The following is a 19,936-nucleotide window of genomic DNA, read 5'->3' as shown; positions in this document are numbered from 1 at the left end:
AGGACTAAGTAGTTGTGGAGATTATAGAGAAATTATGAAAAAGATGTAATGCTCATTGTGGCTGTGGTTTCCAACTGTCTTTGATGAAGTTTTAAAGTCTGCATTCAAATGAGAAAAACAATGTCCATATCGTTGTAAGGCTACAAGCTGACCATTCATGGGGCGTGCGGTTCTTTATTCTCGAGTATATTTTACAGTTCTGGTGTTAAATCCTCTCTTGCGGTGTTGGTACCTATCTTCTTCAGCAGCACACGTAACCTGGCGTCCCCACGTCGTCCTTCGTCCACCAGCTTTCTCTTCCCCAATCAAAAATGACCCCTCCCTCCACACACACAACTACTTATTCCTTAAACTCAAAAGTGTGCGTATCACATCAGAGGTCCACAATTATAGAACGCCACACGGAGGTCTCCAGGCAACGCCCTCAAAAACCTCTAGAAAAGGGCGGAGTCAGAAGACTCTCAGATCTCTTTCCGCCTCACCATGTCGGCGCCGTTGCCAATTCTCGCGAGACTTCAAGCAACTCAGCTTCTGCGCATTACAAGTTACTGGGAGTCGAGGCGCCATGAGAGGGAGGGCGGGGGGAGTGTGGGGGGGACGGTGCAAACGGCGTTGCCGCCATCTTGTTTGTGCCCCCGCTTCGCGCGCGCTCCGCTCTCCGTGACGCACGCTTCCCCTCCCCTCGGTGCTCAGGCCTCTGCATTGCCTATTCCGCTGGAGCGCGGGGGCGGCTCCTGCTCTTCCCTGGACTTCTAAGCAGAGGCGTGTAAGTGTGCGGGAGCTCTGTGGGAGTGAGGGTGAGAGGTGAGCGGCGGCGGCGGGGGGGAGGGGCAGCGCTTCCCGCCTCAGGTGGAGACCTCACTTCCCTCGCGCGGCCACTGCTGTAGTTCGGTCCGGCCTGGCCTGCCCACCGCCATGTTGTCTTCGCTCCGGGCCCGCCGCTGTCGCCGCCGCCGCGCTCGTGGGGTCCGTGTGCCTCGTCGTCCCGGCCCGCGGGCTTTCTCCCATTGGCGGAAGGCGACGGCGGGGGGGCTCGCTCGTGATTGGTTGGTGGCGGGGAGGCCGCGGACCTGGCACCTTATTGGTCGCGCTGGCTCCGGCCTAGGGGTGATGAAGGAATCGGAGGCTGCAGGGATGCGCGCGTCTTGGGCTCGGGCTGCAGGGTGATGACCCCCCTACGGCGCAGGCGTGGGGTGGAGGCTGGGGCGAGCCTAAAGGCCTTAAGGGGGAAGAGAGGATGATGGTTTGGCAGGTATTTTGGAGTAGCTTGTGCATGGTCGGGAATGGGAGGCCTAGGATAGGGGCACGCAAGCCTCAAGGGTGTCGGGTTTGGAGACACTGAAACCCAAGTTACAGGCTGAGAGGATCTTCGAGCTCCAGGGGTGCTAAACGTGCAGGCTAAGGCAGTGTGGAAGTGATCTTAATGTCCTCGGATGCCAGGTCTGAGAGCATGGTATAAGAGGGAAGGGCATCAGGGCCCTAGGAATACATCGGAAAGATAGGAGCAGATCAGAGATTTTGCTCGACAGTGCCAGCATTGAAACACCGAGGTTTAGATGGAGCCCTGGAGTCCCAAGTTACCACATCTGGTATTTGATGTGAGGAGGAAGTAAACAGACTCAGCCTGAGGGAGGGATCCTGTTGGATAGGTGTGCCAGTGTTAATTGAATGCCAAGCCTAGGAGGCACGGCATTAAGTAGTGATAGATCTGTAGGAGTGAGAAAGTACAAAGCATTTTGGGGAACATTTTCTGACTTGGGAATTATAGTAAAATAGCAATTATAGATTATTGGGGCTGAGGACCGTGCATCTAGTTTTGAGATGGTCTCTATGAAGTTTTTCTGCTGTAGGAAGTATATGGGTCAGTGCTGAGTTTCCAAAGCTACACTTTATAGCAAATATTAGATACTTGGTAATTATTTGTTGAATGGATAGTCTTAGGTTCCTCTTTAAGGGAAGAGAGCTTGACAGAGATCCTGGATCTTGGCCTATTTATTTCCTTTTATATGTGCTTTTAAAAAGATACCCACCCTAATAGCATTAAAAAATTATCTAAAAAATAAGCAGCCCAGAACGAAAATAAACTAGTGCATAACTTCTTGTATCTTGTCTTAAGTAACAGGACTTGTCAGCACTTTCTGGTTCATGTTTCAAAAAGCTTTTGTTTTAATTGAGAGTTGTTAGAGGTACATTCCTTTCTCATTGAGTGGTAATGACTTGGATTGTTTTACATTTGTATCTTCCAAGGTTTGGGGATCAGGGAAACACATTTATGTTAAACCTCTGTGTTTTCCTAATTTGTTTTTCTTTATCTATATTAGGTGGTTCTTTCTAGCTTTAGATATTTGTTACACTTCTGTTTTCATGTCAATTTCAAATACTTGTGGTTTTCAGCTTTGATCATTTTATGTGAATGCAGCTACATTTTTGAGAGAAATAATACTTTCTAGTGGTAAAGGAAGGGAATTGACATTGTGGCGCATATTTATTTATTTTATTTTTATTGATTTTTAGGAAGGGAGAGGAGGAGAGAGAGAGAAATATCGATGAGAGAGAACATCGATTGGCTGCCTCCTGCATGCCCCCCACTGGGGATTGGGCCCACAACCTGGTCCTGTGCCCTGACTGAGAATGGAATTGGCGACCTCCTGGTACATGGGTCGATGCTCAACCACTGATCCACACCTGCCGGGCTTGGGGCATATTTAAAACAACATTCCTGTTAGATAGGGCATTATCATTTTCATATTGCAGATGAGAAAGTTGATCAGAGGGTTAAGTAACTTGTCCAGTGCCACTCAGTGATTGAACTGGGTTTCAAATCCAAGTTGCCTGATGCCAAAGCTTGTGATTTTATCTGCTACATCATACTGTCAACATAAACCTGACTAGTCAAACTCCCAGATAATTTTATATTCCAAAGTGGATCATCTTTCTTTGATTTCTGGGTGTTAGGAGTATATTGAGTGGGAGAATATAATTATTAAAAATCTGTAGTACTGTTCAAAGATTCAGACCACAGAATGGTAACCATTTGAATATAGGGCCTTCAATTAAGGTATTTAAAATCTTATCCTTGATTTCTAATGTGAAGGGAAAGATTTACAAAGTAAACTGCTGAAGTATTCCTGAATCCAGGTAGATCATAGTTAAAAAACATGTACAGAAAGTTTAAGAATCTGCATACTTTTTGGAACCAGGCTTCAGAATATTGCTGACATAGTCTTTCTATTTATGGAAGTGATTAATGAATGCCAAGCATGAAGAAACTACCAAGTGTATATAGGTAAAGAGCTCACTAGGGAGCTTTCTTAAACATCATCTATTCTTCAGGATGTTTGCACACACTGGGGCCTATACAAAAGCCTAGTGCTTTCTCCAAACCGTGGAATAATGATTCTAGGATATACTTATCCTGAATGATGTATAAAATTAAAACTGATGCAACAGTATTTGCAAGTCCAATATTGCATGGAAATTTTTAAATAATTCAGGTTTCAAGGTCTTAACTGCTTTGTTTCTTGATGTGGTTAGGTGAGATTCTCCCATTTATTTGCAGTTACATACACCGAAGTGTAGAAGATACTGCATTTTGTCCAGTGCTCATCTTAGCTTCATTTGGCTCAGTCATTAAGTTAACTAAATAAGAATGTTATGGCGCCCAGCCAGTGTTGCTCAGTGGTTGAGTATCGACCTATGCATCAAGAGGTCGCCGGTTCGGTTCCCGGTCAGGGCATATACCCAGGTTATGGACCCAATCCCCAGTGGGGGGCATGCTGGAGGCGGCCAATCGATGTTCTCTCTCATTGATGTTTCTGTCTCTCTCCCTCTTTCTCTCTCTCTAAAAGTCAATAAAGGAAAAAAAATTTAAAAAAAATATGTTATGGCATCTATAACTTAATTTCTTTTTAGTAAGTCTGGACAAGGCTACAATAACATGCATATGTATATATATATATTTTTTATTCAGCAAGTATTACTTGACTACCTGTTCTTCAACACTAGTGACCACCTTCATTCCACATTAGCTCCTTACACCTATGGCCACTTGCTGGGCCTTGTTATCATTTGGAATTGACTACTGTAGAAATTTTGAACTCCCAGGGCATATGAGTAGGTCAGAGTTTATATTAAAAATTTAAGAATATCAGCTTTGTCTTCTAAGTAGAAATCATACTAATGTTTTATACTTTACAGACTATGTTCATGTCATCTTTTTTTTTTTTATCCTCACCTGAGGTCATTTTTCCATTTTTTGTTCTGATAGAGTGGGAGCGAGAGAGAGGAAGAGAGAGAGAGAGAGAGAAACATCGACGTGAAAGGGACACATCGAGTGGCTGCCACCCACACGACCATCCAGGGCTGGGGACAAACTGCAACTGAGGTACGCGCCTGTAGCGGGAACCGAACCCGGGTCTCTCTGGACCACAGGCCGACGCTCTAACCACTGAGCAAACCGGCCAGGGCTGTTCATGCCATCTTATTTAATCCATATGACAAAGAATTTTAATATTTCACTTATACTTACACATTTTCCATTTGGTCAAAACTGATTCATTGTACTAGAAAAGATAGAGGTTTTTTTATCCCCCTCTACAGAGAAATGGAGGCATTAAGGGCCATTCTAGGTGTCTTTTTGAGACAGTTTTGAAATTCACATTTCTTACCTTTTAGTTCAGAGGTACTGAGCCACTAGAGATACTCAGGAATAATATAGTCACTATCTTTTATTGAGTGCTTACGTGGGTAGAAATGTATTACATATATATGTCATTCTCACATAGTATGAGGTAGATACTATTACCACCCTCATTTTTACATGTGAGGAAACTGAGGAGTTAAGTAATTTGCTCAAGGTAACATAGCCAGTAAGTGGCAGAGCCCAGATTCAAACACAGGTCTGTAACTTTTAATTCTTACACAATTTGTGGAGGAGCCTTTACTCTTAAACACTGTATTCTCTTGACCATAGAATATTGTGAGAAAAGAAAAATTCTTGCATCTGAGGAAGTGACCTTTAATTCTTTCAGGAATGTCCTTTGTAGTGAGGCCCTAAATAGTGTGATGACCTTGACAAGGTCACATAGCTATAAGGGCAGAGCCAAGTCTAGGCCAGTACACTGGATTCCCAGACCAGTGCTCATTCTGCTGGATAGCATTGCTTCTCCTATGGAAGCATTGATTTGATGGCAGAGATAATTCTAAGCTTCTGTTTTGACAAGTTTGCCTCATTCACAGAAGGAAGAATGGCAGAGGACATTACTAGGTTCACAAGTGACCTTTTTAAAAAAAAAAAATGTTTTTAATTGATTTTTTTAGAGAGAGAGGAAGGGAGAGAGATAGAAACATCAACCTGAAAGAGAAACATTGATTGTCTGCCTCCTGTACCACCCCCACTGGGGGTTGAGCCCGCAACCAGGGCATGCCCGGAGCAGGAATGGAACCAGGACCTCTCAGTTCATTGGGAGGACGCTCAGTCCACTGAGCCACACCAGCCAGGCACAAGTGACCTTCTTGAGGTTCATTCCAGCCTTAAGCATACTACCTGGGAAGGACATTCCTTAGCTAACAAGTTGTTCTTTTCCATTCTGTTTTTTCTGCTCAAAGTAAACTGAGTTATCTGATGTCTTACAGTCTCTCTTTTCATTTTGTTTATTCAGTTTTTCATGCATGCACTGTAACTAGTTAGGAAGGGTACAAGGTCATTTTAGTGTTTTCCCACAGAGGCTCCAAGTACCTAACGTAATGTAAGTAGATTAATTGTAGGAGGAAATGAATTTAAAATACTTTGACCAGAAAGTACCTTTCAGAGGAGGTGGTGTAGTTGCTGACATTGGAGTCAGACCTGGAAAAGAATTCTGTCTCTGCAATGCATTTACCCTCTGTGTTAGCTGGGGGCCAGATTCTTAACCTGTCTGAACTTTAGTTTCTTACTGTGGAAAGGAGTGGTATTAATCCTGTCTTATAGGGTAATTATGAGAAATGAATACAATAGCATATAATAAGTGACTGTCAGTGAGTGGACCTTTCTTTTTAGAGTAGCATAAAACCTTACAGCTTCCTTGACGAGGAGTCCTATAATTATCTACTCTGTTGTGTACATAAGATTTCTACATGGGGGAGCAACCACTTGACATGAAAGAAATAACCTGATTTTTTGTGCTGTTATGTGCTGTAATTTAGTTTGTTTTAGGGTTAAGTTGTCTCCTGAACACCTCTTTTAATCCCCAGTTGCCAAATAGTAATGATTCTGATGAGATGAAAACTTTCATACTTGCCAAATAACAATCATTATTAAAATCAGAACAACCAGTTTTGCCCTTCTGTCCAGAAAGAAATTTGCATTATAGTCATTTAAAAGTTTTTTGTTTGTTTGTTTGTTTGTTTGTTTTATCCTCAACCGAGGACATTTTCCATTTTTTGTTCAGGTAGAGTGGGAGAAAGAGAGAGGAAGAGAGAGAGAGAAACATCGATGTGAAAGGGACACATCAAGTGGCTGCCACCCGCACGACCAACCAGGGCCGGGGACAAACTGCAACCAAGGTACGTGCCCTTAGCAGGAACCGAACCCGGATCTCTCTGGACCGCAGGCTGACGCTTTACCCGCTGAACCAAACCGGCCAGGGCTAAAAGTTTTTTTAATTGTAGAAATTGTCAGTTGAAGTTAGAACTGTAAGTTTGTTTTATAGTCACCTGGGTAACATTTTTGTTGAAGTAAGCAGGAAGACAACATTGTGGAATGGTTGAGGAAAAAAAAAATCTCTCAGGAAAAAAATCTCTCTGCCTGCAGAAATTTTTGCTAGGTTGCAATATTTGTACCCTTCCCACGTATCTCCATGTTTTAGCAGTGATGTACCTGATAGCAGTGAGACAACACCTGTACTCATTTTCAGTATTGGAGTTGTATTTTTCATTTTGGTTTAAGTTCTTTTTTGTTTGCAGACAGGTTACTTCTAAATTCAGTGTTTTTTCATTTTGCAGGGAAAGCTTTCTGATGGATAAACTTCAGTTTAGAGAAAGGGACTAGTCTTTCCTCTGCATTCGAATGTTTCCAGAATAGGTTTAAATTAAAGGTTCAGATTTGCATGTCCGAGGTATATAAGGTATCTTACGTAAATGAATACCCTCCATTTAAAATCAACAGTATATTATTATAAATAAGGTTAAAGAATAATTCTAAATGCATTCATGGGTGTGCATTTGATCTTGAGCAGTGCTTTAGTAAATGCTTCTTTGACTCATAGGAACTACATTGAAATATAGAATATTTTGTATCATGTCATTGGTTAAAATTTGAGTTACATGTGGTTTGCTTATCTCAGTAGGTTCCTATTCCTAGGATTTTAAATATCCCAAGATATCTTTTCTGACTAGTTTGAAATTGAGTTAGGCCCTGGGTTAGGTGCTTAGCTTCTGTTCTACGCATTTGACCCTAATGTAACTCTTAACAAACAGCAGTATGATTGTCTATTTTAATTTTCCTGTCTGTTATAATAGTCTTTAATCTCCTTGAGGACAGGCACTGTGTACTTAGGATCCCCAAATCTTAGTTAGTACAGTGCCTATACATATAAGTATTTATTGAATGAATGAAAGTATCCTAATCCTTACAACCTTGCAAGATGTTTTACACTTTAGGAAATTGGCCTCAGTGGAGTTAAGTAACTAGCCCAAGGTTACTGAGCTAAAAAGAGGTGAGGAAGGATTAGAATCTAAATCTGTCTAGTTGCAAAGACTGGGCTTATTTTTTTCCAGCTTCTCCACATGGCTGCTCTTTTTCTTCTTGTCTTTACATATTTCTGTCAAGTGTTCCAACAGCCTGTGCTAAGGAACCCATCCATGGCTTCTGTGGCAGCTTGTGCCATCTTTGGATAGCTGTGAGGGCTGAAATAGGTCCCTCTAGAATAGTTTTCAGTCCACTGATCTTAATTTATGCTTTGGAGAATATAATTTATTGTTTTAAAAGCAAATACTTCAGAATTTATAATCCATTTAGTAGTTTATTTTATTCATTCATTTATTGAGCAACCATATACTGAGAACCATCACTAGGTTCCTTATTCTAATGATGCCGTTGTTCAAAATGTTTGAGGACCAAGCTAGGTGAAAAATATTGGTAAGAATTTACAATCTGGCAGTCCTCGGTTTTCTTTGATTTGCTTATACTTTTTTTTAAAAAAACCTCACCCGAGGATATTTTTCTATTTATCTTTGGATAAGTCGGAGGGAGGGAGAGAAAGGGAAAGAGAGAGAAACATCAACATGAGAGAGACAAATCGACTGGTTGCCTCCTGCATGACCCTGGCCAGGCTGGGGACAAACTGCAGCTGAGGTACGTGCCCTTGGCCGGAATCGAGCCCAAGACTCATTGATCTGCAGGCCAATGTTCTGCTGAGCCACACTGGCCAGGACTGCTTATAATTTTTTAAAAATTTAAACCAAATTGAAAATGGGAATATTTAATGTTAAAACAGTTTGGCTTCCTTTAAAAAAAACAGACAAAATTATATTATTTATGAAGTTCTGAAAGAGATCATGGATGTTCACTGTGATACTATCTACAATATTTTAAATGTGAAAATACTGAAATTATTAATATGGAACTGATTAAAAATTATGACACATCCATTCAGTGGAATATATTTTAATTATTATAAATGACAAAGATATATATTTGATATGGCAAGTTATTCACATTAGTTTCTTACTATTTTTAAATTCTCACTTGAGGATATTTTTGCATTTATTTTCAGATAGAGTAGGAGGGAGGGGTAGAGAGAGAGAGAGAGAGAGAGAGAGAGAGAGAGAGAAACACCGATGTGAGAATGAACATCGATTGGTTGCCTCCTGCATGACCGACAGGGCCGGGGACTGAACTGCAACCAAGGTATGCGCCTTGACTAGAATGGAACCCGCAACTCTTCTGTGAGCGGACGCTCTGACTGCTGAGCCAAACCGGCCAGGGCTCAAGTTAGTTATTTAAATGAAAAGATTACAAAACAGCTTGTATAGTATTTTCTAATATTGTAGGAAACTAACAGCTTCATATCTTATTTACATAAGAATAATCTTTAAAAGTATGTAACCTAAAATACTAACAGTGCTTGATTCTGGGTGGTTGGGTTAAGGGTGTTTGTAAAAAAAACAAAACACATACACACACAAAAAACTCATCCCCCTAACCTATAACAACATCAGTACAAAAACAACTGTTATATACATCTATCTCATTAGCTGACTATATAATACATACATACAACATATTTAATATTCAAATGACTATGGCTTTGTGTTCCTATCCCAATATATGAAAAGTTCATTTTTCACTAGATGTTTTCTTCTCTGATATTTCCTGGGACCCACAGGTTTATTTAAGTCTGAAGGTTAATTAAGGACACCATCAATAAAATATTCAGGCCACCGAAGAGCCCAGTTTCTTTGCCGCTGTTTTTGCTTCTGCTGTAATAACAGTGTAACCTCCGAGATCAGGTAATCTGGAGTACTGAACAAGACCCTGTTTTGCCTGAATTGTCATGGTGGTTGAGGCCAACTTCTGCCATTACGTTGGTCCTTTAGTCATTCCTTAGGATGCCAGCTCAAGAGCTGTTCCAGCATCAACTTTTTGTGTCCAGGATCTGGCTTTTGCTTCGTTTATTCTGTCTGAAGCTCTTACTGCCGTGGACCAACATTCCTCCATGGTCTTTGTCTCAGTTGGAGCTGAGTAGTAGTTGCCCCTTTATTTATTTATTTATTTATTTATTTGGTTAGTTAGTTATTGGTACGTGCCCCTAGAGGGAACCAAACCTGGGACTCTGGTCCGCAGGCTGACGTTCCAACCGCTGAGCCAAACCGGCTGTATTTGCCCCTTTTAGATGGGACATACACTCTCTAGTTTTCTCAGTTCCTCACCACTCCCTGTTATTTCATTGACACTATGGTTAAGGTTGAGTTTGATTTAAATCTCTGTGCTGAGCACTGGGGATATATGTGGATATAAATAAGACACCCTTCTCGCCCTGGATGGTTTGCTCAGTGGTTAGAGCGTCGGCCTGCGGTCGAGAGAGACCCTGGTTTGGTTCCCGCTAAGGGTACGTACCTTGGTTGTGGTTTGTTCCCGGCCCTGGTTGGGTTGTGTGGGAGGCAGCCACTTGATGTGTCCTTTTCATGTAGATGGTTCTCTTTCTCTCCCCCTCCCACTCTATCTGAACAAAAAATTGAAAAATGTTCTCAGGTGAGGATAAAAAAAAAAAAAAGAAGCCCTTCTCTGGTAATAGAGACATGGTAAAAAGTAGTTATAATATATGATAAGTGCTATATAATTATAATATATGACAAGTCAAATGTATATTTAGATATTAATTGAACATGTATCACATACCAGGTATAAATGCTCATTGCTTTAACTTATCTCATTTAAGCCTCAACGCTCTTGTGAGTTGGAGTTATTTATTCCACTTTACAGATGAAGTAAGCTCAGAGATGGTTAAGTACCTTGGTTTGGTCATGCAGCTAGTAAGTATACGTAGCTATGATTCAAAATCAATTTTCTGACCAAGAGCATCAGTTCCCACCCTGCCTTCTTTGAGAGCATTAATGCTTGAACCATGTAACCAGAGGTTTTGGTTTTGTCTTAGTGACATTGGTGTTTTTTAGAGCAAGACAATTACTTGTCTGATATAGAGAGGTCTGCTGAGATCCAGAACCAGGGGAGAATGTGAGTTGGAATCCCAGAGATCCCATGAGGCTTTTAGTTCAGGCTACAGAAGGGAAAGCTATAGTAAGCAAATGGATCAGACCGCCAAATGGAAATTCTAGGATAATTTGAGTTCTCTTTCCACTAGTGGCTTGAATTCTACTAAAGTGACTATTGATGAGAAATAGGAGTTGAAGTATTGTGGTTTTTTTTGTGTTGTTTTTTTTTTTTTATGCAAACTGCTAAGAACTAATAAAAACTATGCCAAAGACCTTCACAAAGTATCAAGAGAAAGGTTTAATTTAATCTGGTACATCAAAAGCAGAGTCGAAGGGTAGGCTTTTGGAACAATAAACAGACCTAGGCCAGGATTGGTGGTGAAAAGCATGGATTTCTGGTATAAAAACGGGAAGATTTTTAGTAGCAGCTGGTAGTCCTCCCACACTGCCCTTTATGGCTCAGGAGTTGCTTTCTGCAGGGTTGCAGAGTATGCTGGAGATGAAAGGCATTCCCTCATAGTAGCGTTAGGGCCTTAAGTACCGTGTAAAGCAAGGAATTTGGATTGGATGATTTTTAGCATTTTCCATTTTTTCAGTGCTTATTCAGTACAATATACCTTACATATGTTATTGGCTCATTTAATTCTTACACTGGCTCTGATATAGGTGGGGATATTCAAATACTACAGATGAGGAAACTGAGGCTCAGGGTTGGTCCAACGTCATACAATTAATAAGTAGAGGAGTCAGAATTTGACTCTAGCTCTGCCTGTCTCCCAAGTGTTGTTTTGTCATAGTGACACTGATTAATAGTCAGTGATGTGAAAATGTTCTTTCTATTCTTTGGCCTCTCACTCCTCAAATGAGCTTCTTTGCTTCCTTGCAGCTGATTTGACCCCCACTGTTTTGGGGTTAAAAGAGGCCCTAGCATGTATAAGGCATACAGTTCTCCTGTTGGCCTTCTGCCTTCTCTTCCCAGGCTGGTAGCTATTCAGAATGTGATCTAAACTTTTGAGAAAAGAACTGTGATACTTGCAACTCTGTGGCTTCAGAAATTGCCCTACAACACGCCCTGTTAGCATAACTAAACACTTATTTTACATGCCATAGTGAAATTGCCATGTAATTCCTTAATATTTTTTATTGTTTTTTCCCTCCCCAGAGAGGAAGGGGCGAGGGAGGGGGAGAGACATCTATTTGCTGTTCCGCTTATTTATACATTCGTTAGTTGATTCTTGTACGTGCCCTGACTGGAGATGGAACCCACAACCTTGGCATATTAGATCGACACTAACCAACTGAGCTACCTGCCCAGGGCCTGCAATCCCTTAATATTTTAATGTATACTACTTTTAATGATTTGGTTGTTAGTTATTTCAAGTCCTTATAAATTACAAATGTGATTTGCTACTAGTTAAATGCTAGTAATAGTTAAGTAATAAAATTTGTATCAACTTGCCCTGGCCAGTTGGAACATCATCCCATACACCGAAAGGTCGTAGGTTGCTTTTCCTGTCAGAGCACGTACCTAGGTTGTAGGTTGAGACCCCCTTTGGGGCATAGGGAGGCAACCAACTGATGTTTCTCTCTCACATTGATGTTTCTCTTTTTCCCTTCCCCTCCCTCCCTCTTCGTCCCTCTCATCTCCTCTCTCCCTCTCCCTGAAATCAAAGAGCATGTCCTCTGGCGAGGATTTAAAAATATTTTTTTGTACCAATTTATAGGATATGTTTTTTGTTTGTTTTTTGAGATACTTAGCTAGATCTCTAACAGATTAAAGTCAACATTAGTCAAATCTGTGATTCTAAATTAGTGAATTAATAAAGTTAGGTGTAATGGTTTATGCTATCTGTACATATGTGTGACACCTAAGAATTTCCTTGGATATGTCCTGAGGTGCCCTATGTTTTGGTAAGCAGTGTGGTGCAGTGGAAAGAACTCTGACCTAGGTGGGACCTGAGTTCGCATACTAGATATATGGCTAGGGGCCAGCCAGCTGTTTGACTTCTTTGAACCTTACTCTTTTTACCTGTAAAAAAGGATAGTGAGCATTGGATGGTTAAAGTACTTAGCACAGAACCTGGCACTGATTGCTGTTCAGAAATTACTTCATTTCAGTGTGGGATATGAGTAGAATGTGTGTAGGGAAGTTAATATGACAAAACGATAGGATAGAGAGCTTTGCTTCTATTTCAGGGCTCTACCGAATCTCTGCATATGCACATAATGCACTCTCATGTGAGAGAACCGAGGTATTTCTAGAAAAGATCTAGTCTACCTGGCAAAACAGATGTGTTGTTTAGTCTTGGGATACTTAGCTTTAATGGGAGGAAGCAGATTTGAGGAGACTGTTAAAAGCCTCAGGTAATAGTGAGATGTTTCTATTTGAATATTTTGTAAAAAAAGAAAAAAAGACATGTTAACTAATTTTCACTGTATTTGAAGGCTCCTCTTTTTTTTTTAATCCTCACCTAAGGACATTTTTCCTTTTTTTGTTCAGATAGAGTGGGAGGGAGAGAGAGAGAAAGAGAAACATCGCCGTGAAAGGGACACATCAAGTGGTTGCCACCCGCACAACCCAACCAGGGCTGGGGACAAACTGCAACCAAGATATGTGCCCTTAGCGGGAACCGAACCCTGGTCTCTCAAGACTGCAGGCTGCCACTCTAAGCGCGGAGCCAAACCAGCCAGGGCTGAAGGCTCCTCTTAAAACCTAAACATCTGGGTCCAAAATCCATAAGCAAATCTTCAACCAACATTGATAAATTTCAGGACCCCAGAATATCTTCAGTAACCAAAATACAGCAGGTTTCCCTAGCCATCTGAAAGTAGATTATTCCTATGAAACCTTTGTAAGCTGAAATAGTGTAAAGTGAAGAAGCATTCACTTTAGGACACATCTTGCTAACAGATGCTTATAATAACTTGAGATAAAGCACAGATGCTCACAGATACAGTTTTAAAGCTGGTTGATGCTGAGTGTAGTTCCTGGGAAAGGAGCTTTGCACTGCTACTCTCTCTGCTAGGGGCGCTTGCGGCAAAACAAATGCTGACTACTATTTTTGTTTTTCTTCATAAAAGAGAAGCTCCTCTTTGGATTTCTTTTGGTTAGCAAAAACAGGTACTAATGTAGGTCTTTTGTAAAAGTGAAGTTGCGTAAAGCGAACTTTTGAAAAGCAGGGAATACTTGTGTTTATAATATCTCAGTCTGAGATCAGCCCTACTGTTTATTTAAAATGTGGTAGAAAAAATTATCCTCTATATCAGCAATTTTCTACCGGTGGGCAAGAGGCACACTGGTGTGCCGCAAGAATTTTTAAAACATGCAATACTTGACTAGTCAGGGGCACTTATCTCTTTTCCCTTAGGTTGTCAAATAGAGAAATGACAACAGCTAACACAACAATAGCCTTTGGGTGTGAATGAATTAAGATTATACTTATTTGTTTGTCAGATTGGCAAAAATATATTTTTTGGTATACTGCAGAATTTTAGTAATTAGTTTACATATGTGTGCCATGAGATGAAAAAGGTTGAAAATCACTGCTCTATATCAAAACTCTGTGGTATTTTTATTTATTAATTGATTTTTAGAGAGAGAGAGGAAAGGAGAAAGAGAGAGATATTGATTTGTTGTTCCACTTATTTATGCATTCATTGGTTGATTCTAACTGGGGATCAAACCTGAAACCTTGGTGTATTGGGACAAAGCTCTAACCAACTGAGCTATCCAGCCAGGGCCAAAACTGTGTAATATTAAAAATTAGTAACATTTTGCAACTGCTTTAAATAAATGTGTTAATCCATTAAACTATAATGTGCTTTAAACAATACATTCACTGATGTTCTATCTTCTTTGCCAATTCCCCCCCACCCCCTTTATCATTATATTTCCCTCTTGGGTTCCTGGTAGACTTTTTGGAAATGCCATTGTTTCTGTCCCTAACTTCATACATGACCCCAGAATTTTCCTATTTAGATTAGTTTGTGTTTCAGAATAAAGTGATTTACCCTGGTACTAATATGTGCTTTTATTTAATTTTTATTTATTATTATTTTTTTATTAATTCTCACCCAAGGATATTTTTCCATTGATTTTTTTTTTTAGATAGCTTGGAAGGGGGGGGAGGGAGGGAGAGAGAGAAACATCGATGTGAGGGAGACATATCAATTGGCTGCCTCCTGCCTGACCCCAGTCAGGGTCAGGGATCAAACCTGAAACCCAGGTGTACATGCTCTTGACCAGAATCGAACCTGTGACCCAACAGTCCACAGGCTGATGCTCTAATCACTGATTTAAACCGGCCAGGGCCTAATATGTGTTTTTAAAACTACCAGGGACATAATGACAGATGCTTTTTTAGAAATTATGCAAACTATTATATGGCCATTGATACCACGCTTTGTTACGGTTAAAGAAGCTGTATTTTCTTTAGAGCTATTGGCTTACCCCACCCAATTTATTTTTTCTTCTGTTAATGCTCAATAGAAAACTGAAGATAGTTAAAGTACAACTTTCCAACCTTGTGTACATTGCTTCTCTGGTTTACTGCCATAGGATACTGTAGCAGTGTCTTATAGACATCTTTGATGGCCAATCAGAAGCAGTTAAATTACCTTAAAAATTTTAAATGGAAATCTGACAGCCAATAAGAAATCCTTTGGGTGGGAACTGTAATAACCTTTTCGTGTGATTTTATAAACAATTCTAAATTTGCAGTATCCTGTGTTTTGGAAGCGCGTGAGGCCCTACTGCATCTGCTGTGTGCATTTGCCAGGCATTTCCAAGCCTAAGTTCCCTGTAGTTTGAAGTCTGGATCTGACCCCTGTTCTGCTTCTCAAGGTAACTTTAAAACAGGAAGTGTACAAAGGAGGTAACTGATGACGTTGACAGCCAATCATGGCTTTGTGTTCTTAACCAATGAAGCAGCTCAGCCAATGGGATCACTCTGGAGGCAAGGTTTGGTGTCAAATAGCATGCTAGATTGAATGCCTTTGACTGTTAAAGTGGAAGGAGGCTGCAGGGCTTCATTGGAGCCTCGGAGTTTTTCACTGAGGCAGGGGTCAGCTGAAAGACAAAGAAAAATGGCGAATAGTTTGCTGGGGGGTGGGGGGGACAGCTGTTCGGGTTTTCACTGGACTGGACATTCCAGACTCAGGTTTCTGCATCTCCTGCTGCCTTTTGTTTCCATCGTCCTTTTTGGGGGGAGGGATAGGAGTGACTTAAATTCTCCCTGTCCGAGGAGATATAAATAACTACATGTAAAATTAATGCAGTTCCCGGTAAGTTTAATTCTTTGTTCTGTGTTAAAATGGTAGAAACTGTTTAGCTTCAGAGAGTGTAGACAAGTTGCACTGTTTCAGAAAATGGCCACTTTACATTCCATGCATACCTTTTGATGCACCTAGAATACCTTGCTCTATTTAGATTTTGCATGCCCTTCAACTAGGATTTCTTTTCCTAGTTAAGCAACAAGATCAGGTACATAAAGAAAGGCTAATAATTTTTCAGGGGCACAAGGAAGCAAAGCACTTTCTCTTTGCATTGGGTAAACTTAGCTGTTTTCCAAATAATTTTTCTTTGTTCAAGTGCACTGAAGCTTTCCTACAGAATAAGCTGAGTTGTTGTAAGACTTCTTTTATTTCCATGCACTTTGTTGACATCTGTGTTTTCAGAGGTGGAAGCAACACTATTGCTGTTCTAAATTTGTGTTAAAATAGGATTTGCACTGATGCAGGTTCTAATGAAGGCCCACATGCCAATGTGAAATTCTCGCATAACTTTCTTGATTTACCTGTCTGCTTCTAATTCTTATAAGTACCAATTAAGTAAGTATCAATCTTTGTTTTAAAATGCACATTTTAGCATAGAATGCTGGTTAGAAGCAGACTTCTCCATTGTATTGACAATGACAAGAGTAAATCTTTTTCCACCAATTTCACACATTTTGTCAGGTGTTGATTTGGTTCTTTAAAGTGATGTGAGCAAAATGCTTTTCATTTTCTGTGTGAAATATTTAAGTCTTAATTTACCTGCAGTTTGTGAATAGGAAAGTTAAAAGTGTAGGCACTCTGTCTTTTGCCCTTGATATATATGTATTTTTTCCTCTTTAGGCTATGAAGGTAATGCAGGTTGCTAATCAATAACCAGTCAGTTCTTGTGAATAGTGAAATCTTCCATCCCATGTACCAAAGATCTATAATGCACTTGATTTTAAAAAGCAATTCTTTATTTTCTTTTTATTTGCAAGTATGGAATGAAGGTCATTGGAACATTTCTGCAGTGTGGAGCAGTGAGCCAGCACTCAGTCTCTGGGTAGGGAACAGGAGCAGGCCCTCTTAGAGGAGAAGTTTGGAGGGTGCTGATTTGCCTTCCCCTCACTTCCCCTTGAGTAAAGGATTTACCTGAGAGGATCGATAGGGGTTTAGATTTTGGACTCCTAGAATTGGCATGCTATAGCAGGCAAAGTTGCTAGATGCAGGCTTCTGTCTCTGCTTGCAAAAGTGACCTTGAAAAACTGCCGAGGAGTTGAAGGATTGAAGGACAAAGTTTGTTTATACAGATTTGGACTGAAAAGCTCTATTTAAGATGAAAAGAGACTGTGCTTCTGATGTTCAAGTTGAGTGGTTAGTAGGAATATGTTATAGATTCAAATTAGGAGTTTTTAAGCAGTAAGACAATAGAGCTGTATTCATTCTCTCCCACTATTATCTTTTCCCTCCCCCCAGCAAAAAATTTTAAAATCCTTTTGGTATGATAGTTGAGTGAACGGCCTAACAGATTTAGAATTCTTTGCATGCTACCTTGTCTTCTGTGTAATCTTAGAGGGTTCTTAGTGAAGAATGGTATTTCAGGAGTTCAAAGTAGTGTTTGTGAACCTTCTTTTGGGAATTGGAATGTTTATGGTAAGAAAACAGTCATTCTGGGAAGTTATGTCATAAGAGAGAGGAATGTTAAGGATTACATTTTAATATAATTTAATTAAAATTAATTTTTTTTACAGTTCGTTGATTTATATGTTATCAGTTGCTCTAGGTTTTATATATAATTAAAAAAAAATTTCTAAATACTGAAGGGCTCTGTGCCTGGAGCAGGGGAAGCAGAAGAAGGTAAGTGGGGCACAGTATGAGGCCTAGATAAAATTCTTTATATTAAGAACTTTGTGGATTTAGCTTCTTGGAGAGATATCTAGCCACTATCTCTGGCCTGGATTCTTAACCCTTTTAGGGTCATGGACTCTGAGAATCTGACCTACTACCTGGAAAATGCATGTAGGCATGTCTATGCAGAACCCCTGGTGACTAAGATATTTTCCAGTGGATGTCAAATGGTGTTTATATGATCTCTTCATTTACACTTTAACCAGTTACATGTTTCCCAGAGAAATGAAAACTCTACTTCCATAAGGAACAAAGACTTTCTAAAGCTAACTATAACTTAGACTAGGGGTAGCTGTATGTGGGTGGGGAGGCTTAGATGGGGTCTGAGATTTGGGCATTTATTTTACTCTGATTACAGTATTTGAGGCAGCATGGTGCAGTAGCAAAAGCAGGCTGTTTAAAGACAGGAGACTTGTGTTCAGGTCCCTACACAGCTGTCTCCAGCTTTGTGGGCTTGGGCAAGTCAGCCATTTAGTGTCAGCTTCCTCACATGTAAAAATGGGTCCTAAAAATAGCACCTTCCTATTTAGTGGTGAGTCTCAAATGAGATCATATATGTCACAGTGCTTTTGCAAATTGCAAAGTGCTACATAATATTACTTGTTACTAATTTAAACTGGGGGGTGGGGTAAGTGCTTATAAAGATAGGGGTGGCCTCAAAGAAAAAGAAATGCCAGTATTTTAACGTTTACAAAGAAGTTTGTTCAAACCCAACACATCTCTTTTAAATTGATTCCACATGCGTTCACCTGCATATTTCTGTTTATGCTGACATGATTCTATGTAATGCATACATTGAGACCATCAAACCTTCCCTTACCGAGATTCCTATGAAATAATTTTAACCCCTTCGTCAGAAATTAGGGTCTTCAGAATAAGATGATATGGGAATGCTGATTTTTTTGGAAACCCTTATAAGATTTAGGAACCTTTCAGATAAAAAATTGGAAACCCGTTCCAATTTGATATGAGATTTGCATTATAATTCAGGTAAATTGTAATAGTTTCAGATGTTTACCATTAGAGGTTACATTTTTAGTTTATGTACCAAATATTTATAAAGTGAACTGGGAGCCATTTTTTGGTTTGTTTTGTGGTCATAAGATCTCCTTTCTGCTTTCAAGCTTGAGAGGCAGTTAATAGCTTGCACAGTAGTAGCAAGCAAGTAAGTGTTTGGGTGAAAAGATTTTATAAAAATAATAATTGGTCTTTCACCGAAATATAAACATTAGCATAAATTTCATATAGTTGATGTCTACTGTGAGGTAGATAAATGGTGGAAGTCCATGGGGATCTGGTTCTCACCCATTTTATATGCCTGCTGTCATCTATTTTTAGGACCTTTTTTTCTTCTTGGGGTGGGGTGGATATTTTGTGATCTATTTGATTTCCTGTCCTATTAAGTTATATTCGTTCAGGCATGGTCATTCAGCACTGATGTCTGCCTCCGTTCTGTGCATAGAAAGAATCATATTCAGGCAGAATAAAGTATGGCAAAATTGGCATTGGCCTTTCCAAATGAAATTTCAGTTCCAGGTATGTATATGTTGGATTATGTTACTAAAATATGATGAGGTCTCCTTTTAAAGAAGCTATACTTTTGTGGAGGCTTTAGTTACCCAAAAAGCATTCTTAAAGCTAATCGTTTATAGATGGTCTTCATGAATGAAGTTATTTTGCCTATCCTTACCCTTACTAATACATGCATACAGAGTTTGTATATTCTTGTTAGGTTTATGAAAGTCACTTACGAATCTGATCTAGTTCCCTTCTTGTAAAATGGAGAAGTTGAGGCCCAGATAGGTTAGGTGCCCCAATCTTTAAGCTTTTTTTTTTTAAACCTCACCTGAGGACATTTTTGCATTTATCTTCAGATAGAGTAGGAGGGAGGCGGGGGGAAAGAGAGAGAGAGAGAGAAACATGGACGTGAGAGAGACACATTGAGTGATTGCCACCCATATGACGCCAACCCGGGCGGGGACAAACTGCAACCAAGGTATGTGCCCTTATTGGGAACCAAACCCAGGATCCACAGGCCAATGCTCTAACTGCTGAGCCAAACCGGCCAGGGCTCTTTTAGATT

At 40.1% G+C, this 19,936-nt stretch overlaps 1 protein-coding gene across 11 annotated transcripts in view; it reads left to right on the top strand.

Moving 5' to 3' along the window:
- The first annotated feature begins 583 nt into the window (after positions 1-583).
- NFYC (nuclear transcription factor Y subunit gamma) overlaps positions 584-19,936 on the top strand; it is a 64,594-nt gene continuing 45,241 nt past the window's right edge. For 8 of the 11 annotated variants that reach the window (XM_036255404.1, XM_036255405.1, XM_036255406.1 and 5 more), the window contains exons 1-2: positions 9,362-9,489; positions 15,413-15,535. The gene's annotated coding sequence lies outside the window, so the exon portion shown is untranslated. Of the gene's footprint in view, positions 767-9,361; positions 9,490-15,412; positions 15,536-19,936 lie in introns of those variants that run through there. The other 3 variants (XM_036255403.1, XM_036255409.1, XM_036255408.1) reach the window with 3 other exon arrangements.

This window comes from Molossus molossus, unplaced genomic scaffold (genome assembly GCF_014108415.1).
Source record: "Molossus molossus isolate mMolMol1 unplaced genomic scaffold, mMolMol1.p scaffold_m16_p_12, whole genome shotgun sequence".
Lineage (NCBI taxonomy): Eukaryota > Metazoa > Chordata > Mammalia > Chiroptera > Molossidae > Molossus > Molossus molossus.
The sequence above is the reverse complement of the archived record's forward strand: the minus strand, read 5'-3'. Positions and strand labels throughout refer to the sequence as shown.